This window comes from Vipera ursinii (genome assembly GCF_947247035.1).
Source record: "Vipera ursinii genome assembly, chromosome: 6".
Taxonomy (NCBI): domain Eukaryota; kingdom Metazoa; phylum Chordata; class Lepidosauria; order Squamata; family Viperidae; genus Vipera; species Vipera ursinii.
The window spans coordinates 76,944,927-76,971,788 of NC_139515.1; the positions used below are offsets into that span (position 1 = coordinate 76,944,927).

General features: G+C 39.8%; 1 protein-coding gene across 1 annotated transcript in view; it reads right to left on the reverse strand.

Moving 5' to 3' along the window:
• Positions 1 to 26,862, reverse strand: part of MICAL3 (microtubule associated monooxygenase, calponin and LIM domain containing 3) — a 196,879-nt gene that overhangs the window by 168,512 nt on the left and 1,505 nt on the right. The window lies entirely within an intron of this gene.

Consider the following 26,862-nt stretch of genomic DNA (forward strand, 5'->3'; position numbering starts at 1 on the left):
AGATCAGTCTTAGAAGGATTTCTTTTGCAATACTAGTGTTTATTTATTTATTTAATGGGACTTCTATGCTGCTTCAATCTAATGACTCTACGCAGCCCACAAAGCCTAGACCTGTGGTGGTGAACCTATGGCACGCATGACACAGGTGGCACGCAGAGTCCTCTCTGTGGGCACGCACACCGTCGCCCCAGTCCTAGGCCTTCAGCTGGGTTTTATAAAACCATTTCGCTTTAGGCCTCCAGCGCCATGTGCAAAAAAAAAAAGTTCCAATCAATCAATCAATTTGAAATTCTCACGGGCAAAAAAAGGATCTCGCAAAGTTGGAATTGATTGATTGAACTTTTTAGTCCCACCCAGTCTGCCGTTACCACCACATCCATGCCCACCCAATGGGCCACGCCCACCCATCACCCAATGATACATAAGTGGGTTTTGGGTTGCAGTTTGGGCACTCGGTCTCTAAACGGTTCGCCCTCACTGGCCTAGACAACATTTAACAATATATTCTGTAAATGCACATAATACCCCTCCCCTCAACTAATTGAATTTCAAAGTACTGTCAGCCCATATTCCACACACCGTCTATCACCCAGGAGAAAAACATTCCCATAAATGCACATGAACCCTCAAGCTTTGAAAGCTCTATGAGAAAGTAAAGATGTCACCATATTTTGAAATGTGAGGTGGGGACTCAACTTCTTTTTTTTAACCAGGGTAAGTTCTCCCCAAAGTAGAGGGAGTTGGCTTATGGGCTGTCTCCTTATTAAATCTCCTGGTGTTTAGGGATCTTCTTCTAGCACATATTGTGCAGGCAGATTTTTACCTGGTCTCCCAAATACCAACATCCCCAAATAGACATTTTTAAGTATACATATGCACCCCCATTCATATATGTCCCAGATGACCCTATTGGGAGGCATGGAAACTTTTTTTGGGAGGGGCGGGGGGGGCAACTGAATTAAGCATTGGTTTGCCATCTTTTCACGCATTCCAAGAAAACACATTCCAGAAGAAGTTTTTGAACTCAGCTCTATCCCAAACCAAACTCTTCACTCTCCTACTCTGAAAAATCTCAAGATACAAGTTGCTTTGATTGATTAGGTTTAAACCAAAAGCAGAGAAGCATTTTCTAATCTAGAGCTTTCCTATTTATTTATTGAATGAATGAATGAATGAATGAATGAATGAATGAATGAATGAATGACTTAAGATAACTGGGCTGAGAGTAAGTTACCTCCAAACCTACCTCTCTACCTAAGTCCTCTGTACCTAAGCAAAATAAATAAATTAGAGAAGAGAGCATGTTATAAAATATTTATGATGGGAGGAAATATGCAACTGTTAATTTAGATAAGTAAGATAAAGGTTATAAACCTGCAATTCTGGTTGCAAAGCTTTTGCAAATATCCTTTGGCACGACATTTAACAATTCCATAAAAGGAAATTGCAATCACACAGCAAGAGACTTTAAGTAAACCAGAAGGTCAGATATTTTTTTAAAAAAATCACAGAGTCCATGCAGAAACCTCAAAAGAGGAATTTGTTTTGTCATGTCTCCTACCAATTCCACAGAGTTCCCTAAAAGAAAACAAAAACATGATATCCATGACTTCTTACAACCTTTTAGGATACTGGTTCTATATCCATGAAGAACTGACAATATCCACACTTCAAAGTCTGATTTAACAAAAGATAACTTAAAACAGCACAGAGAATTTTATTTAGCCCGGACAGATATAAAACCAGGCAATGAAAAGTCAAAAACTTTTCACCACTCTTATTGAGAAGTTCAGAAATTATATACCAATGTTTCTGGGGAACAGTTGATATCTGCAGCATTCAAACAACTGAGTGAAGCTATACTGATTAAATGCTTATATTATACATTGATAATATTATACATTATAAAAAACCTTCATTGTTGTTTGAACAGATCAGAAGATACAAATACTGAAAAAGAACTTGTAATCTAATTACTGAGCTACAGCCTTATCACCAAATCAAAATATTGAAAAGATGATACCAGATGGCAGAATAGGGTTATTGGCAGAATAGGGTTTCCTATTCAGAAGCACATACAGAATCCAGATAGGCCAATTAAGTCATTCAATTATAAAAAGTATATTGAAGGCTACAGTACATATAGAAGGTGAAAATGTGCCCCTCATGAAGTATGCAAAGTAGCTATAAAAAAACTGATAAGATGAATCAGATGCAAACTATGGAATGTATAAATAATCCTAGCTCTTTGAACAGAGGCAATTCATTTTCCAGGTGATAGCTACAGTAATAGAGCACAGAATAATAGGGTTGGAAGGGAGGTCTTCTAGCCAAACCCTTGCTTAAGGAGGAGATCCATACCATTCTAGACAAATGGCTGTCCAGTCTTCTTGAAAACTGCAGCGATGGAGCACCAACAACTTCTGAAGTCAAGTTGTTCCCGATTAATTGTTCTCACTGTCAGGAAATTTCTCCTTCATTCTGTGTTGGATCTCTATTTGATAGGCTTCCAATCTGTTACTTCTTGTGCTGTTCTCAGGTGCTTTGGAGAATAAGTTGCTTCTTTTTTCTCTGTGACAGCCGCTCAAGTACTGGAAGACTGCTGTCATATCACCCCCTAGTCCATTAGATTAGACATGCCTAGTTCCCTCAACCATTCATCCTATGGTTTAGCCTCCAGACCCTTTATCATCTTTGGTGCTCATTCAAACAGCTTTGCAATCCTAGGGGAAAGGTGATTTATTCAAACTTAAGGATCTCTCACAGAGAGTAATTAAAAACAACTCTAATAAGAGCACGAAGTAGGGACACTTAAAAGAAAGAGATGGTCAAAGCAATGTTAATAATGATAAAGTTTTATCATTATTTACCAGAAAGAGACAACAAATTTCCCGAAGCACTCTTAAAGTTGGTAGGTAGTTGCTACCAACACCTCAAAAATGAGCAAACAAGGGACACAAGAACTGTCCCAATGAATGAGACTAAGGATTTGTCTGTGCAAGACAATATTTGCAATACTGTTCTTCCCTTCTTTTCCTCCTCTTTAGATGCACAAGACTTTCATTGTCTTGAAGGAAACCATCTTTCTGTTACCAGTTTCTCTGATCAGCTTTGGTACCATGCTGGCAATCCTCAGCATAATTGGATGGCACTCTTTAATTTTAATTTTTAATTTTAATTTTAATTCCATTTATATCCCGCCCTTCTCCGAAGACTCAGGGTGGCTTACAAGCTTAGCAGTAGCCTTCATTCTATGTATATGCCTGCTTATTAGGGCTTTCACACACACCCCAAGCGGCATTATTACAAAGTCAGCTTAATTGCCCCCAACAATCTGGGTCCTCATTTTACCTACCTCGGAAGGATGGAAGGCTGAGTCAACCTTGAGCTTGGTGGGATGCGAACCTGCACTAATTGCAGGCAGCTGGTATTACTTAAGGAGGCATTAGCCCACTGCTCCACCAAGGCTCTTCAGGGTACGAGCTAAAGTTCCTAGCTAAACTACTACAATTTGGCTTTGAAAAATTATTATTTTCTTAAATTTATTTTACTAAGTTTATTATGGCCATCAGTAGGCTATGGGCAGCTTACAAAATCCAAATGCAAAGTTAAAACAGTTAAAAAAAATTATGTGTTATGTGATAGTTTGAATTAAAAGTTATGTGATAGCTTGAATTAAAAATAACAATAAAAAACAGGCCCAGCCTGAGAGCAAAGTTAAAATGGAGCCCCTGGGCCCTATTCAGATCTCTGGGAGATGCTGCCCCCAAAGGGCATGGACAACAATAGAGAAGGCATGCTTCCTTTGTCACTCAAGATAACATTTAATTTTATGGCTTTCTCAATAAGGCAATCCCCTTGACTTTGCATTTCAGTGGGTTTTTTTTATTAATCTCCCCATCATGAAGGAAATTGTTTTCAGTCAAATGTGATGTCATACTTCTTTTCCCCCCAGCAAGCATCCAATAATGTCTGCATTGAATAAAATAGCATTGTGGTCACTGTTTCCAATTGGCTTAATAAATACTAGCATCTTGGAAAAAATCCTGGCCACCGCTTGTTTAATCTGTCATCACGCATGTTTGCTGCAATTAAAAGAAAAATATTTTACATGCTTTTCCAAATTGTGTGTGATTTTATACATCATTGCACTGCTGTGTGCAATTCTGGTCTCCTTTAAGGATGTTATATCATAACTCCCATCTTGCCTGGCTAGGACAATTCAGCTGAAAATATCTCCAGACCGCAGCAGATCAAGACAGTATCCAACTGTATCCTCTTTACAGATAGTCCTTGACTTACAACAGTTCATTTAGTGACCATTCAAAGTTACAACAGCACTGAAAAAAGTGACTTATGACCATTTTTCACAGTTACAACTATTGCAGCATCCCCATGACCATGTGATCAAAATTCAGATGCAGGGCAACAGGTTCATATTTATGACGGTTGCAGTGTCCCAGGGTCATGTGATCAACTTTTGTGACCTTCTGACAGCAAAGTCAATGGGGAAGCCAGATTCACTTAACAACAGGGTTACTATTTTAACAACTATAGGGATTCACTGAAGAACTGTGGCTAGAAAGGACGTAAAATGGGGCAAAATTTATTTAACAAATATTTTGCTTAGCAACAGAAATTTTGGATTCAGCTGTGGTTCTAAATTGAGGACTACCTGTATTTAGTTAGTTGTCTGCCTTGGGGAAAATAGACATTCTCTCACTGAGATGTGCTGTATCAATAAAGCTGCAAATAATGGTATATGATGTACATTAATATAATGGTATATAATGTACAGATGTCCCCAACCTTTTGGGCACCAGGGACCGGTTCCGTGGAGAGGGGTTTTTCCATGGACTGGAGGGTGTGTGGTTTTGTGTGCTGCCTTCATCCCATGGATGGAACTTTGCTTGTTTGTGCGGCCCGGTTGCTGGCATGCCACGGACCGGGACCGGTCCACGGACTGGGGGTTGGGGACCCCCGATCTAGAAGGGATAACTCATGGGTTGAAGGAACAACTGTGGCAAGACTAGTCATAAAATGGGGCAAAACTCACTTAACAAAATGTCTCACTTCACAATCTAAATTTTGGGCTTAAATGTGGTCATAAGTCGAGGATTACCTGTGTCCCTACTTCTGAGTATTTTCTTCCTAAAATTAAGGAGGGGAAGAGCACCGCAGTAGACCAAAGAGAGCTAAGGCACTCAGAACACTTAAGGACAATCGAATGTGAGCAATCCACCCAACAGGGCACTTTCAGCCAGCCTTCAATGCAGATTTCAATCCCTAAGGCCACGTAGAAAATATTGGCCTTCCAGTAACAAGAAGAGAAACAGACAATTCTTGTCGTTCCGGACATTGTAATCTCCAGTTAGCAGCACAATGTGTGGTTGCTTTCGAGTGGTTTATTTGAAAAAAGGGAAGCTTACCCAAATCACTGCTGACAGATCTGCTAAATCTATTTCCGTCGAAGATATGACTGAGTTGGCCAATTTTAAATTTAATTTTAACATCCAAATGAAAGGGTTCTTTCGGGACTCTAGCTTATGCTCAGTCACCAGAGGCACGTCTAAGAAAGGGAAATAATTTATCTGATTTCTCTAGAAGCATTAAGGGGGAAAGGCTTGAGTCCCTCAGACCATCATTACTATCTTTATTACAAGCAGTGCAGAACTGACAGATAAGATAGGTAAGAATACCGAAGGTAGAAAAAGAGGCTGCTCTTGCTTTCAGGACTAACATGAAAATGCCACATCTGGCTCTCCAGATAAGGTTGGCTGAAATCATGCTTTGTCCAACTGGAAAATACACTAGCAAAATGGGCACTTGACCCTGGCAACCACTGCAGACGGACCGCTGCAGCCTTTCTGAATCTGTGCATAGGTTAAAAATATCTAAAGAATGCAGTATTTCATTCCTAGTTCTAGGTTGTCAAGGCAGTGCCTATAGCTGCCAATATATTTCCAAAACTTCCCAATAAGCCTTAAAAGGCTCTATGTTGCTAAGATTCTTTTTTAACAGGATGGAAAGTAAAATGAGGTACAAGGTTAGAGCAACTACCAACAGGTTTATTTTTTTTTAATTCAGATTCTTTTTTAAAAAAAATATTGGCTTTCTAAATTGCATTTTATTCAAATACAAACAGTACAAACATAACACATATACATCTAAATAAAAAACAGTATATAAAAAAGTACAAATACTACAGTGCACCCACACCCCTGGAGATCCTTTTTATTACCTATATTTCTTCTCATACAACAACTAACAATATATAATGTATTTCAATTGTGCCCTTAATTAAGATTCTTGATCGACTTTAATTTTTCTTTAGTTCACATCTCTGGATCTTCCGAAATATGTTTTTTACTCACCGTCACGTCAAAAAAGATAATGTCCACTCTGAAAACTTCAAATATGCTCACCTATTAGAGACTTCTGAAATAGAGGACGCAATAAAAATCAAGCCTATTTTAAAAATACAGGTAGTCCTCATTTAATGTTTCCTCCCCCCACCCCCACCCTCCCGCAGCCCGATCAGGGCTTTGGACACTTTTTCCAGGCCACTGCCGTCCAGATCTGAGGCCGAGGAATGCTTCTGCAAAGGATCCCGATCTTCACAGGGTGAGTATTGAAGGCCTGGTGCCTAGGAAGACCCAAGGCAGGGGTGGGGAGGGAGGGAATAACAAGGGTGAATGTTGCAGAGCTACTGCAGTCGCTCCTAAGGGCGAACGACTGCTGTGGGTGCTGCTGCAATATTCGTAATTTCGGGACTTACTCGTAAGCACCACAGGGCGCTCATCATGTAAATTTGAACGAGTGTTAAGTGAACGTGCGTAACTTGGGGATTACCTGTATAAATCCTTCCATTCCCCACCATCCAGTCAGAGCTAAAGAAGCTTCTTGGATGAGAAGCGAAACATCTTCAAAGAAAAACAAGGAAGTCTAGTTGCCTCCTGAAAAAGCACCTTTGGGACAACCGTGACCTGGATGACTGAGAATCTTCTGTAACTTTGCACAGTGCTGCTTCCATTTTCAAAGGCCAGATAGGAATTAGCCAGATTTTTATATATATATATATATATATATATATATATATATATATATATATATATATATATATATATATATATATATATATATATATATTCTTTTCATTTTCAATTAACCATGATTTGTAATCCATTTAATTCCAAGTTAATTTTGTGATCTAACAAGCCAGGATTTTCTAAGCCCATTTTAAGAGGATTATGTTGGCCTGCTTACTTCCATACAGATCTTTGTGGTTATTATTTTCTAAGAATGCCTGTAAGATGTTGCTCTTGTCATCTTAATTAATTAAATTTTTAATTTTTTCTAAATGATACAGAGCCTTGTAAGTACCAATAAGTCCTAGTATTGTTAAGGCTAAACAAAAGAATGTTAGGGTTGGACAAAGCAGCAGGGCATTATCAGATACCACCACAAACACAACTTTTCTAAACATCTTTATCAAAGGCAACAAAAGCACAATCTTAACATCATTGCCTATAAAGGTAGTCCTCAATTTGCAACCATTCATTTAATGACTGTTTAGCATTAGGACAATGCTGAAGAAAGTAACCTGTAAGGATCCTTGCACTTACAACTGTTGTACTGTTCTCACAATCAAGTCACTGTGATTCGAGTCCTTGACATTTGGCCTGTATTTACAATGGTCATAGTATCTAGGCTTCACATAATCGCCGTTGGCAATCTTCCCATATAGTTTCCAAGAAACTAAGTCAAAGGGGGAAGCCAGATTCACTTAATGACCATGGCAAAAAGGTTGTAAAATCAGAAACAACTTCTTTAACAACCACCTCGCTTAGCAATGGAAGTTCTGATCCCAATTGTAGTCATGAGTCAAGGACTACCTCTATGCAGAAGACAGAATGGCAGAGTCAGGGGGAGGAGTCAAACGAGGCATCAGTTTAGAGTCTCTACATAGCCACAAGGGGACAAAGACCAACCTCCCTTGAACAAACTGACCCTTATCTAGTTTTACCCAGGTACAAACCACTAATCTGAGAAGATTCATGTGCATAAGCTTGACCAATAAATCAGTAATTTTGAACTTTGGTGTGTGGATCTGGTTATTTGCATCAGACACTATATTCCTAAAGCAAATTTATACACCATCTCCAAAAAAATATTAGTCTAAGAGTAGAAAAGGACTTTGCTACCAACTCTGTCTCTCTCTGTTCGGCTTTATGTTTGAACATTTCACAATACAGGTAGCCATTTGGGATGCACACAACTGTCTAAAGGATGCATACAACTGTCTAAAGGACATTAAAAAAGGAAACCAAGTATCCTATAGCCAATGTTTATCTTTGTTTCCTTTTTATGGGCTGCCTGGCAAAGGGAATGAGCTTTGACAGAAATACGGCAGATCTATTTATAGTACCGTATATTTTGATCCAACAACCTACATAGCCAGATAACCAACCTTCTCTAACCTGGTGCCCTCCACATAAGTTGATCTACCGCTGGTACGCTGCTCAAGTGGCAGAGAAATAAGCGAAATGGTTGGCAATTCCAGGACTTGTATCCAACACATCTGGAGACAACCAGTTTGGGAAAGGCGCCCTTTCAAACAAACACTCAAGTAACATCTGCAAAGTCTGCCAGCATTTTGAATCTTAGGGATTGTGAGGCTTTGCTAATCCCTTTGATTAAAAAGCTCAACTGTTCCATGGGAAGTCACGTGCTCGCCTTCTCTGGTTTCCAACATTTGCCTGAAACACCCTCAACAGATTCCTTAGTAAATGTTAACAGCTGGTGAGGTGTTGAAAGGATGCATTTTTGGGTAAAATATAACTGGAGTAGTTCTTTTAGTTTTAAGTTACAGTGTTTAAAAGCACAACTCAGCAGCTTCCCAGACAGATTTTTAATACAGGAGAAGTTATACTATGCAGTACATATAGGTCGTCCCCAACTTATGGCCACAATTGAGCCCAACATTTCTGGTGCGAAGTGAAACATTTATTAACTGAATTTTGCCCCACGGTATGACTTTTCTTGCCACAGTTGTTAAACGAAACACTGCAGTTGTTAAGTCAGTAACATGGTTGTTAAGTGAATGTGGCTTCCCCCATTGACTTTGTCAGAAGATGGCAAAAGGTGATTACATGTGACCCTGGGATATGATCATAAATATAAATGGTCATAAATATGAGTCAGTTGCCAGGCACCCAAATTTTGATCACAAGGCCGTGAGGATGCTGCAACTGTCTTAAGCATGAAAAATGGTCCTAAGCCACTTTTTCCAGTGACATAGTAACTAAAGGAATTGTTGTAAGTCAAGGAATACCTGTGCTGTGGATATGAGTACAGGTGTTCCTGGACTTACAACAGTTCATTTAGGAAGGCCATGGAGGGGGAGAAGGAAAATTAGACTACAGGAATTAACTGTGATGAAACAAAATTGTTTATTCATTGTAGTTCAACAGGATTCACAACAGGAACAAAACTTAAAACAAAGGAAAAGCAAATATATGAGAGACCATCACTGAATGTTCAGGGAAAATCCAACACACAAGCAATTTAGGACAGCTCAAAAGGCAAAAAATAAATAAAATAAAATGGGGCAACCTTTTTTTTTATGCTAGCCCAGGGGTAGGCAACCTCGGCTCTTTTATGACTCATGGACTTCAACTCCCAGAATTCAGCTGATTCAGGAATTCTGGGAGTTGAAGTCCATGAGTCATAAAAGAGCCCAGGTTGCCTACCCCTGTGCTAGCCTTTCCAGGTTCAAAGACCCAGACCATCAATATTTAGGGGGAAAGTTACAGAATTTGGTATCAAAATACCAAATAGTTTTCTCTGTAGTAGCTATCTACCAATCCTTACTCCTGATCTCGGGTGATAAAAACAGATCATTATGCAGTAAAATAATTTGCTGCATGTTTGCAAATTATTCCCAAGGGGGAAAAATGGGTTACTAGTTTCTGTAATGATTTATAGTTTGCATTTTAAAAAAGCCCTATATTTTATATCAAGGAGGAGGAGAGCGAGGAGGAGGAGGACAAGGACAGGAAGAAGAGGAAGAGGAGGAAGAAAGAAGGAGAAAAAAGGAGGGGGGAGGAGAAGGAGAAGACAAAAGATTTCCAAAAATGCTATCAAGAAAACCAAAGGGAGTGATCTGGCAGTCACCAGCAGTGAAGTTTGACTTGAAAGCACAGGAACCTGAAAAATATGTATTTATTTCATTCTCTCTTCTGAAACAATAAATGCACTCTCTTAAATGGAAATGTTGAATGAATGGCATTTTGGCCTAAAATCAGGAACCGTCTTTACTGTCTCCATCCAGGCATTCCCCATGATGAAGCTTCTAAAAAGAGAATACTATTTAGAACACTATATAGAACAAGGAATACTATTAATTGGATTTTGCTGCTCTGCTTACCAAGCTTCCTGACAGCACGAAAAGGAGATAAAGTAGAACTAAGCACACACACACACACACATAAAAACACGTTACAGCTTCTCCAACCGCACAATAAGGTATAAGTACAGAAAGTTGCTGTGCAGTTTTATTACGCTTTGGAGAATCGATAAAAACCAAGCCAAAGTAAGCTATCTTCCAAAAACCGCATACGGTACTTTATTTGATAAAGGCAACAGTTAAAAAAGGCGGTTGCAGTGCAATTTTTCAGATTGAAATAAACACATCTGCAGAATTTTAATTGCAATCTTTTTTTTCTTCTGGTGTGTCCTTATCTGCTAACACTTGTCTAATATGAAATCATGATGATTAACAGCCTGTTTGTTGTTGTTTTTTTTTTAAAAAAAAGGCTGATATAAAACATAGATCCTTCTATGACAACAGCCCACAAAACTGCATTAGACTTGGCAACAACATGCCATCATATGACCTAAGGCTGGTCAGTCAGCAAAGAGGCAATAAAGGAAAAGGAATGCTCTTTGCTTGTTTCTTACAGCATATTTCGTCATTGTTGTTACAGCTTTCTTTTTTAAAAAAATGGGAAAAGTGGAAAAGTACATTAAGTAGATAGCACTCTCTTTAAACAATAAAAAGGGGGCTTCGCACTGAGTATGACACAGTATAAAGGAAAAAGGAAAAACTGATATAATCAACAACTGAGTCATAATTTTTGCTACAAACCACTGGGACTTGTTTGATATTACTTTTAGAACCCTCCAAACACTTGGATTTAACACCATAAACATAAGGCATAGTTGGCAAAGGTTCCACAACTTGAAAATGATGCAAAGAGACACAAAAAGGTCACCGTTCTGACGCCAAGAGTTGGCAGACAAAGATCCATGTCCAAATTCAACATAACCAAGTCAGGATAGAGATAGCTGTCTGAAATCACAAGGGATTTGAAATTATACTGCTCCGGGATCATGTGCATATTTTTAAAGTTATGATTTCAGCATCCAAACTTTGCATAACCCATTCTCCCTCCAGATGTGCCAAGCTACAACTGAACGTGGTGAAATTGAATCCAGCAATAGCAAAGTGAATAAGCCTCCCACTCCCAATCTATTTGTAGGCCTGCCCTTCCTCAACCATTCTATCTCTGAATATAAGGAATCGTAGACCAACCTGTTTAGATACCATGTTATCTAAACAGGTTGGTCTACGACAGACATGTCAAACACAAGGCCCGGGGGCCGGATCCGGCCCGCAAAGTGGTTTCATGTGGCCCACGAAGCCATCCTGGAAACAGTGAGGGAACGGCCCCCACAGCCTTGGCCCTGGCCCAGAGACCCTCCTTCTGTCAGAGACCCTCAGATCTGTCCCACTCCTGCCCAGGCCCCCATAGGCACCATTGATGCGAACGATGTAGAGCTGGCCATGCCCACCCAGTAGGCCACACCCACTCTAGCCACGCCCATCCAGTAGGCCATGCCCACCCTGGCCATACCCACCCGGCCCCTTGAGGGCAACCACAATGCTGATGCGGCCCTCAATGAAATTGAGTTTGACACCCCTGTCTACGATGTTAGGAAAATTGCCCGAAATCTTTCAGTGATAGAAACAGGATGTTCTGGTTGAAATCTCAATGGTACACATAGCTCTAAGAGATTAAAAACAGTTTTTGACACATGGATACTTAAGATATCAAAATATTTCTCAGCTCCAACGTATGTAAGAGTCTGTTTTGATCTTGTTTGCAAAATAATACATCTATATAAATATGATACTTAGGAAATCAAAATGTTTATCAGCTCTATTTAAGAGCCTGCTTTGACCTTGTTTGCAAAACAATACTTCCATATAAATGTAAATATTTACTCATTCATTGCTTGTGGGAACCTTCCATGGGTGAATAACCAACAAGATCATTCTGTGCTTCCTCCAAAGTGGGCGATACGAAACTTCCAAACTGAATTCTCTTAAGGTATTTCCTGCAGGGGTTTAATGAGGATTAACCAAAATAGCTAGTTCGCTGTACTACTGTATATGATTACATTTGCAACAAGAGACTGCTATTTGCTTTGAAATGCTATTATTTTGTCTGTAAACTCCATTAACAATACCATTCCAGGCTTCTGTTTAGCGTGGGAGGGTTATTCGGATAGCGTGGCATCTATTCAACCCAGAAAAAAGATGAAGGTGGGTGTTTTGTTTTGTTTTTGTTTTCTGGAGACTCCATTAGGGTAATTTTATGAGGAAATAGGTCCTCCACATCTTAATCTGTAAATGCCGTTAGTAGAGGTAAATCTGCTACTTGTCTTCCTTCATCCCTTTTGCTCTTTCTGGTTAGCAGATTTACCCTTTGCAATAACTGTATCTGAGACTTTGGGCTACAGGTAGTCCTCAACTTACGGCTACAATTGAGCCCAAAATTTAGGTCGCTATAAGCGAGACATTTGTTAAATGAATTTTGCCACATTTTACGACTTTTCTTGCCACAGCTGTTCAGTGAATCACTGCAGTTAGTAACACGGTTGTTAAGTGAATCCGGTTTACCCATTGGTTGTCAGAAGGTGGTAAAAGGGGATCACAAGACACTGCAACCGTCATAAATATGAGTCAGTTTCCAACTGTCTGAATTTTGATCGCATAATCATGGGGATGCTGCAATGGCCGTGTGAAAATTGGCCGTAACCTAAGTCATTTTTTCCAGTGACATTGTAATTTTGAATGGTCACTAAATGAACTATTGAAAGTCGAGGACTAACTATTATTTTCCCTGGCCCACCATTTTTAATGCATTTCAGGTATTTAAAGCAAAACTGTGCAGCTATGCTAAAGCAGCTACAATCATACTGGAGACAGGGGAGAGACCAAGGCTTAACTTGTGAATGATGCTGAAACCTTTGGGGTAAAATATATCTTTAATAGTGGATAGCTTTTGTCCTAATTATTTTCTCTGTGAGGTATACTTTTTATTTCTATTCTTTTTAAGAAATCTCACTTATATTAATTGTTGGGATTTTTTGATAAAAAAATCATTCTTACTCTTTGAAAAAAAAGCTCTTGTAATACTTTAACAAGGACAAACATTAATGAATCACAATCTGCTCAATACAATGCAGAATGTAATTAAAAACAAAAACCTCTCTGGGTTAAGATTTAAGATGCCACAACATTTTTTTAAGCTGCAACAGACAAAAGCCTAATGCCGCTTGGGTGTGTGTGTGAAAGCCCTAATAAGCAGGCATATACATAGAATGAAGGCTACTGCTAAGCTTGTAAGCCGCCCTGAGTCTTCGGAGAAGGGCGGGATATAAATGGAATTAAAATAAATAAAATAAATAAATAACATGGTTTTTGGACTACTGTATTTGTAAAATACAGTCGTATGAATCCAGTCAGTTATGGTTTACTTAATAAAACTTGGTTAAACACTAACTTACCAGATGTGGGCCCTAGTTCAAGGAAGCTGCTCCTCTAGAAACCTTTATATATTTATATATTATATATTTTCTCTCACCCATAATGGAGAGCGTCTGTATTTAGCACAAGGGTCTTCAAACTTGGCCCTTTTATGACTTGTGGACTTCAACTCCCAGAATTCCTCAGCCAGGCATGCTGATTTAACAAATCAACAGTTTTGCAATCTAAAATGAAGCACATACATTTCCATGTGTTTTTAACTTCCCTGTGAAATCTAAGGTTTTAATATTTAGAAGGCTGAGTTGCAGAGCATTTGATATGTGAAAAGAACCATTTTGCTGGGCCTTTCACAACCCAATGTTTAAAGGCTGTGCTGGAGTTAAAAAAAAAGAATGCAAAAACTTCCCATAGCTTTTTTGGAGAAAAACATTATGTTTTTTATATAATTTTATGTTTTTAATTTATTTATATTTTCTATTCTTAACCAAGGCTCTGGTTGGTATACACCAAACAAAATTAACATTAAAATATTAATGTTAAGATTAAGAATTTTTAAAAAATATCATAGAATAATTGAAATTTTAAATAATTTTTAAAAATACCACAGAAAATATTCTCTTTTCTAATCAATAAGGAAGTTTAATGAAGAATGTCAATAATTTGCTTTAGCCCGAGTCAATGCCTCAGGTAGACAAATCGAAACACAAAAATATATGGAGAAAAAATTATATAAGCACATATAATGGCAAGAGACTATGGCAAATATTAGATTATAAACAGAACATGTAATTCATCATGACTGAAGTATTCATAATTAAGATATGCCAACACTTGCTTTTATAAGTAGTTACTTAGTTCCTGGGCGGTCAATATTTGAGAGCTTTTGCTGTATTCATGACTTACGGATGGATGATCTTAACAGGATGTTCTCAGTTGGCACAAGGTTTGCTGCTTAAAAAGCAGAAGAGAGAATCTACTTGGGCAAACCGCAAGACATAATATATGAATTACTCATAAATTGAAACTCATACACAGAGAGAAAAAAGAAAAGTATGATTTGCAAATGTCGTGACTAGCCCTAAAAAGCAGCTTTCAATGAGTTAATTCTACAACAATTATATTTTTTCTGAATCATAATTTATTGTTATGCACTGCAGTCATGGGGAAAATAGGAAAGAAATATTACTGGCTGAATTCCACACTATACATATTATGAAATGCAATATCCTTTTAGACTATTTTTTCCCCACAATGGCTACAAGCTTAAGCAATTTTTTTTTAAAAAAAACCACTCCTAAAAGTTTGTTTTCAGCAACAAGGTATAAAATTTCCAAATGTTAAAATACAGTGTTTAGAACGCAATACAGTACTTATTAAGAGGTTGTTTGCCGGACTGAAACAATCAGCTCCTTAACCACTTAAATTCCATGCAAATTTCCCTTCAAAATGATCCAAGATTAAAAATATTAAGAGTGTTCAGCCTCACCTAGCTGTGGTCTCTGATAAGCAGCAACATACCATATCCAGAAACATCAAGCAAAAATACTAACTAAACCAGGGGTCAGCAACCTGAAACAGTGAAAGAGCCACTCGGAACCGGTTCCCTCACAAAAGGAAAAACTGGGAGCCGCAAAAAATGTGTGCACATGCGCGTACATGGGCGCATGCGCAGAACAGGGTTTGACTGAAGAGTGGAGCCAAGGCGAGATATGCACCTACCCTGCATATTTGAATTGATTGGTTGAACTTTTTTAGTCCCACTTTTTTTTTGGACTGCACATGGCAGAGGACTAGGAGCCGCAGGAGACGGCTGAAAGAGCCGCATGCGGCTCTGGAGCCGCGGGTTGCAGACCTAAACTAAACAAATACATATATAACAAATAGTGGGTTATTATATCCCATTGTGGTAAAACAGCAGATATACTGACTGTGCAAAGGGCATAGACTTAGCTCATACATCATGCAAGGTTTCCTTACACATGTCTTACTTAATAAAACTCCAACTGACTGTCTTTGCTCAATACACAAAGCCACAAGCCATAGTTAAGCAAACTCTGAGGTTTGATTCACATTCTTCTTCAATCTGATGCTCTGCAAATATTTGGGACTTGAGATTACTAGCCTTGTAAATGGCTAATATCAGCATGGTGTTGTAAATTCTCACCCAAGAATTAAGAAAATCAAGTAATAAAGCAAAGAGCCAGTTTTGTGTAGTGGTTAAGGTACCAGGCTAAAAACCAAGAGATCCAGAGTTCTAAACCTGGCCCTAGGCACAAAGCCTGCTGGGTAAGCTTGGGCCAGTCACACACTCTGAGCCCTAGGAAGAAGGCAATGACAAACTACTTCCAAAAATCTTGCCAAGTAAAGTGCAGGAACCAGTACTGGCAGTCACCACGAATCAACACTGACTTGAACGCAATAATAATACATAGAATTTTGATACTCTGTACAATTTTATTTTACTCCTACAAGAGAAGGGGGAAAAAATCCATGTTGAGGTTTAATGAATCTTAACATCAAGAGGCAGGCGGAGTTTAAACAACGAAGGACTCAAACTCAATTTCCTGACTTTCGGAACACAACTGGCCATTGGGAGGTTGGTGTGCCATTACCAAAAGAGATGTGGCTGAAATCTTTTGATTCTGGGGAGGGATTTTAATGGTTGGCATGGGAACACAAACTAGTTGCATACTTATCTTCCGAATCGACCCCAAGCCTTGAAAAGCAAGCTGAAATCACACCAAGAATTCAGCCATTTTGCCACCAAATGTCAGCATTATTCTTGAAATCAGGTGACAATGCCTACATATCAGATGTTTTGAGGGTAAACCAGTAATTTTATTATGGTCATTGACCCAGACAACACAAAAACACAATAATACCGTACATGTAATCAATAGACCTCTGATAGTGCTTAACCTATTTTGCTATTAGCAAAGCACAAACTCTGTAGGCTACAATTATAAGCTTAGGAATGGTAAGGGTTATTTTAGGCTCTTTATTCACCAAAATATACTATATGTATTATTATTATTTTTATTATTATTTTTATTTTTATTATTATTATTATTATTATTATTTATTTTATTATTATTATTATTATTATTATTATTATTATTATTATTATTATTATTATTATTATTATTATTATTATTATGTTCATTCCAGAAAAGGGTTAAATAAGGGGGAGTTTTCCCAAAATTTACCTTCCAACAGCGCCAATAGCAAGCTATAATAAACTATGAAGTTTATTATTTCTAAGTTCTTTAATATAGAATGCTAGTTTAAAATAAAATTGTAATGCATATCAGATGTATTCCGGTGAGACTTTATTGTATTCTGCATTTCTGTGTATCTACTTCAGTAGCATATAAAATAACTAAATTGATGTGCAAGTTATAGCTGTGTTTAGACCAGGATGCTCTCAAAATGGTGACTGGCACCTGATCATCACCCGTGGTTTATTACCACACATAATACATAGGGCTATATTTGAAAATGATTTTGGAAAATAGAGTTGGCACAGAATGTGGTGGTCAAGTGCATGGGGAAATCCATGTTCTTATATATGGTGCACTACATGCCAGGGGGGGCAAGATAAAATCAAAGAGCTGATCATGACCTATAAAGACCTGTACAACATGGCACCAAGTCAGATGAAGGACCATCTTATCAACCTGTCCAGGTTGGTCATCTAGACAAAGCCTGCTAAGGATTCTGCTCCCTTGAGAAATCCATGGGACAGTGGCAAGATCCCAAGCCTTCAATCCCCAGTCTGTGAAACCCAGTTTATGGCTGATATATGGTTGTTCTATTTGCATTCAGAAAGGTCCTAAAAAGGTTTTGTCCCAATGGATCTTTGGACCAATGTATAACTTTTGGCTGATATAACCTTTTCCCAGGTTCTTTCAATCTCTCTCTCTCTCTCAGGTGTGGCTGGGTGCACCAGCTTTCTTCCACTTGATCGTTCTTAGATGGGCAGGACTCAAATTCCTGACTGCCATGAAATTCAGCCAGTGCCATACCCAACACACCTGAGAAATGCTGTGGTCCGGATGTGCAGAGTCCCAACATTACTCACTTCTCATTCTCAGGGATGGTCCAGCAATAGGAATTAACCTGCCCCTGAAAACAATAGGATCTAGGCTTTAGTTAACAGGTCCCATTCTTGGAAAAAGTTTTTATTTCATGTTTGTGATAAAATATTAATACTTTCAAGATGTTTTTGATGCTTAAGAGTTGAGCTTTCATGGGTGTCACATCAAATTAACCATTTAATTTAAAAAAATGCTGTAAACCATAGCACTGATGAACAGTATGTGTTGACAAGAGTCTCATCCATGTTAAGCTGAACTGAGGACACAGCGGTATTTGTTCTCTTTTAGTCTTCCGTTAAACTGCCACCTCAGGGGCAAATTTTGGCACCAATGTTAATCCTTGCCATTTTTATGTCTTGTTCTGCTGGTGCCTGGTTCTACTGACAGTCAACGCCTTGTTGCTCACTGCTCTATTAGTCAGCAGAACTCTGAGCTGTCACTGTTATTCAAGTCAAGTACTTGGTCCCCTAACGGCAAAAGCAATTAACCAATGGAATTACTTGCCTTCATAAGTTGTGGATGCTCCATCACTGAAGGCTTTTAAGAAGAGACAGGACAACCATTTGTCTGAAATGATACAGGGTCTCCTGCTTGAGCAGGGGGTTGGACTAGTCACAAGAAGGCCTTCAGGTTCCCTTCCAACTCTATTATTCTATTTATTCTAGGGTGGTGAGTGGCAGTAGAAGGGGTGGCAATACTCTACGTAGATAAAGCTGAGCTGAAAAAACAACAGGAACACTCTTCAGATTCAACAGATTTGTCTCCTCTTTCTAGAAGCAGTTTAAGTGAAAAATTAGCCCACTGCAGCCAAAATCCATTGCATCAAGGTCTGTTGAGATTTTACTATATAATGAATTATTTAATTTGAACAATAAGTTGAAAATCTTGAACAGAAGGCCTTTGGAATCAAAGTTTAGTAGACATTTACTTAAGTTGGCTGTGCAGCGTTCAAGTGACAGGGATTTTTATACGCCTCACAACTATCTATTCCGTACTATCCTATGTCTCTAATAAATCTATGTCAATGATTACCTCTCTATAAAACCATGGCAGAAATACAAATACAGTTCTTGAATTTGCAGGACTAAAGTACAATAATTATATGTAATTAATTCTTCTGCCAAGAATCTTCTTCCACATTCAAGCTGTGCAGAACATGTAAGTTTATTGCTGAACATACCACTGATTATGACCTCTTTAAGACAAGCGTGAACTCTATTTTGTTCCAAATTTAGCTCTTGAAAAGAAATGTCTGTTATGTAAGATGAATATTAGTGACCTTATTTTCTGAACACTTCAGGGTACGATTTCTTAAGAATATGTGTTAATATTTTGCAATTCCTCACAGGAGTGTAAAAATAGGTTAAGAAATTGAGGAAGCAATAGAAGACAATGCTGGATTTTCAGGTTTAAGGTCAATACAACTAACGAACCAAGACTGAAAATCCAATATTCTCCATTTATTTGTGGAAATAGTTGTAACTAACAACTAACAACTATTTCAGTTATTTTTTTAAATTTGAGAATTGTGATGGCTGGTACTTAACATTAAACCTATGTGAGATTCTGACTTGCTTTGCTAAATTAGGCAATGATTCAGAAGCCTTAACATGTCCAGGACTTGTCAATAAATATGATTTCAGACAGTAGTTAACTGGAGCCTATTACCTAAGACATAATTGGTAGATCTGTATATATTAAATAATGGGCCTCAACAGAAATTCTGCAAGGAACACTACAGCTGTGGATTTTTAAGATTTCAGTAGCTTTTCACTATTCCTTCAAACCTAACATTATGAAGCTACCAGGTTCCCCAGGAGATAAATATGATCCTCAGCATAAATATGGTCGTTTAATACATGAGGGTGGCCCAAAGGTTTCAGCAGGAAAATCACAGACTAACTTTGGCTGAAGGAAAAGATTGAGGGAAAGCAGAATTAATCTAAGAGAAGCAAGGAGAGGGAAATGGTGAGGATTTTAAAAAATAAATGGGAGGAAAAAATAGGACCAATTTTTGATCAAGGGAAGTGTGGGTAGAAAAAGGTGAGGAAAGGATTTTTTTGTGTGTGTGGTAACAGGAATGCCTGCTTTCTCCTCACCTTTCACCTCACTTTTAGACTTTTCTTTTCCACCTCATCAAAACATGTATTCTATTCAGTGTGAATCTGCTAGATCAGGGGTGTCACACTGCCGGCCCGCAGGCCGGACGTATCATAGGGAAACCATGCCGAGCAGTGGCGGAAATGCTCCATTACGATGCGAATTTGACATGTCTGTGCTAGATAGGTAAAGGTAAAGGTTCCCCCGCACATGTGTGCTAGTCATTTCCAACTCTAGGGGCCGGTGCTCATCTCCGTTTCAAAGCCGATCCAGTGCTTGGCCGAGGACGTCTCCGTGGTCATGTGGCCGGCATGACTAGACACCAAAGGCGCATGGAATGCTGTTACCTTCCCACCGTAGTGGTCCCTATTTTTCTACTTGCATTTTTACGTGCTTTCGAACTGCTAGGTTGGCAGAAGCTGGGACAAGTAACAGGTGCTCACTCTGTTACGCGGCACTCGGGATTCGACCTACCAAACTGCCGAACATCTGATCGACAAGCTCAGTGTCCTAACCCACTGAGCCACCGCATCCCTTCTATGCTAGATAAAAAAGTAAAGGTTCCCCCGCACATGCGTGCTAGTCGTTTCCAACTCTAGGGGCCGGTGCTCATCTCCGTTTCAAAGCCGAAGAGCCAGCGCTTGTCCGAGGACGTCTCCGTGGTCATGTGGCCGGCATGACTAGACACCAAAGGCGCACGGAACGCTGTTACCTTCCCACCGTAGTGGTCCCTATTTTTCTACTTGCATTTTTACGTGCTTTCGAACTGCTAGGTTGGCAGAAGCTGGGACGAGTAACAGGCGCTCACTCTGTTACGCGGCACTCAGGATTCGACCCACCAAACTGCCGACCATCTGATCAACAAGCTCAGCGTCCTAACCCACTGAGCCACCGCGTCCCTCTATGCTAGATAGTTGTGTATAAAATTCTCACTTTTATATAATTTTTAATTAGCTTCCAAAACTGTTGAACAGATGGCAGTTTTGGAAACAATGCTGTTAATTACATCAAATAAGACTTAGTCATTATGCAAAATAGGAGCTATGCTATACAAGAGGGACATCTTGCTTAAATTTACCGCATATCTTAAAGGTTTGCAGGGCTCAAGGAGGCACAAATAGTGATACCTGTACAATGACACAATCAGAGGAGTACCACAAGGTACATACCACAAGATATCTCAATAAAGATACATAATAGCAGCATTTGTGCAATCGAACCAATATCCATGCATTGTCATTTGGTGTTGCTGAAGTTTACAGTGAATGCAGTAGTTCAAAGATTATTTATAAATTAATACCTAACATTAACAAAGACAGGATGTCCACAATTCTAAGAAACTAGGCCAAGATAGTTAATACACTTTAATACAGTGAATATGCACGCATTACATAAAATTACATATTTATATCTTTACTTTTCGATAATTCTACACTTAACGAGTTCCCAATGGAAAGCCTAAAATCCTCTCCCAAAATAAGTATCAACAAATACAGGTAGTCCTCAGCTTACATCCATTTGTTCAGTGACTGTTCGAAGTTACAACGGCACTGGAAAAAGTGACTTATGATCGTTTTTCACACTCATGACCATTGCAGCAAAAAAAACCATGGCCACGTGATCAATATTCACATATTTATGACGGCTGCAGTGTCCTGGAGTCATGTGGTCACCTTTTGCAACCTTCTGACAAGCAAAGTCAATGGGGAAGCCAGATTCACTTTAACAACGGTGTTACTCACTTAACTGCAACGATGCAACTTAAACAACTGTGGCAAGAAAGGCTGTAAAAAGAGGCAAAGCTCACTTAACAACTGTCTTACTTGGCAACTGAAAATTTGGGCTGAATTGTGATCGTAATTGAGAACTACCTGTAGAGCTGTTAAATCTGCTTGAAACTCACTATAATGAAGTTTCACATTGGTTTTAAATAGTTTTTTAAAATGTTAGGGAGAGAAACCTGCCCTCTTCTCAGCATAAAAGTGAGTTTAACCTACTATGTTTCCAACGTTCTTGAGATAAATTTGGAACCACAAGCAGAAGCATAAACACTAATCACCCTACAGGTGTAGCACAGAGATACTATTTCTCCTATACTCTATTAATATCAACCTTCCAAGCATTGAAGGGACGCGGTGGCTCAGTGGGTTAGGATGCTGAGCTTGTCGATCAGAAGGTCGGCAGTTTGGCAGGTCGAATCCTGAGTGCCGCGTAACAGAGTGAGTGCCTGTTACTCGTCCCAGCTTCTGCCAACCTAGCAGTTCGAAAGCACGTAAAAATGCAAGTAGAAAAATAGGGACCACTACGGTGGGAAGGTAACAGTGTTCTGTGCGCCTTTGGCATCCAGTCATGCCGGCCACATGACCACGGAGACGTCCTCGGACAAGCACTGGCTCTTCGGCTTTGAAACGGAGATGAGCACCGGCCCCTAGAGTCAGAAATGACTAGCACGCGAGTGCGGGGGAACCTTTACCTTTATCCAAGCATTGAGCTAGGCAAATCTCAAATGGTGTGAAAATTAGACAGACACTAGTCTGCTGGCTCCAGCAGCTGTTGTTTTACAACGGATAGCATTTGGCAATGTAGAGCTGTATCTTACCTCTAGCTTTCAACAGACAGTAAACTCCTTCTGGATTTATAGCAAGGGGGGGGGGGAGGTTGGATAAAGAATTGTATTTGGAAAAGTAGTCTGTCAGGGAAAAAGCACACCCCCACCCCCCAACCCAGCGATGCCCTCGCCGTGATGTCCCGTTGCCTGGAAGCGGTCCGGGTCTGGATGGGGAGAAATACACTTCATCTCAATCTTGCCAAGACTGAGTGGCTGTGCATACCGGCATCTCGGGTCAACCAGACTATTCCATCTCTAATGATAGGGGGTGAGGTGTTACCCCCCGTTGATAGGGCTCGCAACTTGGGCATCCTCCTGGATTCGCAGCTCACTTTTGAAGACCATATAGGAGCCGTGACCAGGGGGGCTTTTGCCCAGGTTCGCCTGGTGCGCCAGTTGTGACCCTACCTGGACCGAGATGCCCTACGCACAGTCACTCATGCGCTCGTGACCTCCCGTTTAGACTACTGCAACGCTCTCTACATGGGGCTGCCCTTGAGGACCACCCGGAGGCTTCAGCTGGTGCAGAATGCAGCCGCGCGAGTCATGATGGGAGTCTCCCGATACTCCCATGTAACACCTCTACTCCGCGAGCTGCATTGGCTTCCAGTTGCCCTTCGGGTGAGATTCAAGGTGCTGGTGATGACCTATAAAGCCCTAAATGGCGAGGGTCCAGGATATTTGAGGGAACACCTGCTACCAGCATCAAGTTCCCTTCGTCCAGTGCGCTCCCACAGGGAGGGTCTCCTCAGGGTGCCGCCGGTTAAAGACTGCCGGCGGGGTAACACCCAGGGATAGGGCCTTCTCAGTGGGTGCGCCTGCCATGTGGAACCAGCTGCCTGCGGAGCTTAGGACTGCCCCCAACCTCCGTTCATTCCGCTGGGACCTGAAGACCTGGCTCTTCGAGCTCTCTGGCCCAGGCTGAGAATTTTTTAATTTTAATTTTAACTGGGTTTTAATTTTCTCAGGGTTCTATTTAATCTTTTTTAATTTGTTTTAACGTTTGTATTGACTTTCTTTTAAATGCCCTGTAAACTGCCCTGAGTCCTTCGGGAAAGGGCGGTATATAAATCTAAATAAATAAATAAATAAATATTACAAAACCATTCCCAGATATAGAGTGGCATTGACCTCCCAGAGGACTAGAGAGACAGATCTAGGATATCAACTCTATGATCAAAATCCTAACAGGTGAAATGGGACGTGGAGATTTTGAGTCCATATCTTCCTCCTCTGCAAAACTGAATGCTAGTGGAGACATAAATTAAATTTTAAGAGTCTTACAAGGTTGCTGGAAGAAGAGAAAGATGCCTTATGTGCATTGAATCAAGGATGGCACGCAAAAGTAATTTCACAAATAAACCTCCTTTTCCATTATTTCCTTCTATAGCTAAGAGTGTAGATGGCCTTCCTCCAATTCAGAAAGGAAAAAGATATCTCTAATAAAGCAGAGATAAGAGCATATGGTCTACATTATTACTCCAAAAAAAGTTAAGACAGAGACCATGCACATGTAAGCTTTCAGTGAACGCACCATCATATTGAAGCACTTATTACATACACTGGTGCTAACTGATATATTAAAGTTGACGTGCCAGCAGTAAATAAGCCAGGGGAATTCACCATCAACACGTAAGTGTTATATAATAAGGAAGGGGGCATAAAACACTAAGAATTAAGGTAAGTAAGTGTAGTGAAAGAGAACTGCTTGAACTGTCGCACACTCAAAAATGAGGCTTTTCAAATTCAAAACATTTTACAAATCCGAGTTATGTGCTGTATGTATGAGTCAAAATATGAAAAATGCATTTAACTGCAAACATCTCACCCTGAGGGCACATCCACAGTTCTTCCACTATTCACTGTATCCCTGCAATGACCCTGGAAGATAGCTTCTACTGGAAATAATGATTGCATAAGGTCTGTGATTTCAGAGCTGGATATCTGAACACAGTCTAAGTCTGTTCAAGCATACCTCTCCACTCCCTGGGGGTAACACTTTTTGCAAAATGGGATTTAAAATGGGGGGGGAGAGAAACCAAAGCACCATTCTGCTCCACAGGAGCATCAAGATTTGGAGGAGGTCCCTGAAAGGAAGGCAAATGAAAAATCCCTTCAAATTGGGTGTTTGGGTTCACAGGTAATCCATGATTAGCAACCAGAGTTGGCACAAGATGTTCACAATTCTCTTGCTAAGCTCTAGGGCCACCAAGTGAAAAATCATGCATCTGCAATAGGCTTACAATGTCTCTTCCCACTTGGCTGTTAAGTGAAACATTAGATCAGGCATGTCAAACTGCCGGCCCGCAGGCCTGATGCGTCATGCCGAAACCGTGCCCACCCCATTGCCGGCAATGGGGAAGAATACGTCACATGATGTCGCAAATTTGACATGCCTGCGTTAGATCAATGCCAGCTGCAATTTTACTGCTGACTATCCACTGATTCTGCTTGTTGTGAAGAACAAGAATGGCAATCACATGACTGTGGGATGCTGCAGTGGTCGTAAATGCATACTAGCTGCAAAGCATCTGAATGGCGATCACATGACCATGGTACGCTGTGATGGTTGTAAAGAGCCCTGGTGGCACAGTGGTTAGAATGCAGTATTGCAGGCTAACTCTGCCCACTGCTGGGAGTTTGGTCCTAACCGACTCAAAGTTGACTCAGTCTTCCATCTTTCTGAGGTCGATAAAATGAGGACCCAGATTGTTGGAGACAATACGCTGACATTTGTAAACCACTCAGAGTGCTGTAAAGCAGTTTAAGTGCTATTGCTACAAGGATTAGTTGCAAAGGTTTCTTAACCTCAAACAGTCATGAAACAAAGCAGTCAGTAAGCAAGGACTTCCTGTACAATTCTGCAGCCATAGCTGGGTCAGGATGAGATTATATATACCTAGGAAAATGGATGATGGCCTTTTCTCCTGCCTAGTATCCATTACCTGTACTAAGAGATATACTTATTGAACTGAAGAATATTTATTTAATCAACTGGGCACTAATATATCTATTGAAAATCAGGTCCAACAATCCATACGCATACTATTGCTCTAAATCTTAGCTGAAACATTTAGATATGTACTACTGAAAAATATTTCCCTCCCATTCTGAACGTCACCCAAAAATTCCTCACTATATATCATCAGTTCTGAACATGATGATACTTGAAAATCCAACAGGCATTTTAGAGACTGACGTCAGTACTGGGAATCATTCTTCTGAATGACTGGAGGTAGTTTCCTGCTAAAGAAAAATGGTAGCAACTGATCTCCTCCTTCACTTCACAGTTAATGTACAACCAACACCTGACTCAATGAAACCTGATGAAGAGTTTTGCATCCCAAAGGACATCTCCTCCAGGCATATCAAAGTAACACACAGGCATAGCAGAAACCAGGTTCTTTTATTTGCAGATCGATGTGAATGGAAAGATTTACACTTCTCCTGGGGAAAGATGCTTTAAGTAATAATCTAAGGAGTGCCTGGAGTAAACAATGGAACTAATACATAAAATAATCCCAGGAGGTAGAAAAAGCAATGAGTCGTGTCTAATCCAAAAGACCACTTTAGATAAGAGAGGTGAAACAGTTTACCAGTTCATTATTCATCTCTCATTTTATACTGAAGCAAGAGAACCCATCAATGAATCCTGTTCAAATGACTGCATTTGAAATCATTTGGGAAAAGGTTGCTGAGCTTTCTAGAGCAATTCCAAAATCTATTTAAGTTCTAAACTTGACTCTGCCCCTGGAAGACTACTCACAAGTAAAACTGTATTATCTTCCCTTAAGACTCCACCACTAAAAAAATGTAGGCTGTTTTCCATTTGTTTCTTTTGGCTTTCCTTTAGCCACAACTAACCCCACACAGGATTTAGCATGCTCACAAATCCAGCCTAAGCTCAATTTGGAGATAATTGCTCTGCCTTACAGCCCTTGGCACCAGATCATGCTTTCACCCAGCAAAATGGGCTGAAATGGCATAAGGTGAGCAACGGGACACAGGTGGTGGTTCTGGATTTACTGGTTGATGCCTGCTATACAGCAGACTGTCCCATGGTTTTTGGCAGCTCCAACCAACAACCATAATGTGTGCAAGGACAAATTTCTAACTATTTGGACTCTTCACATGCATACATTTTGCAATCAGCTATTACTGTTGGGCTCAGAGTCCTGGAGGAAAGGATACAGAATTTGCAAACTTGAACTCCATCCACT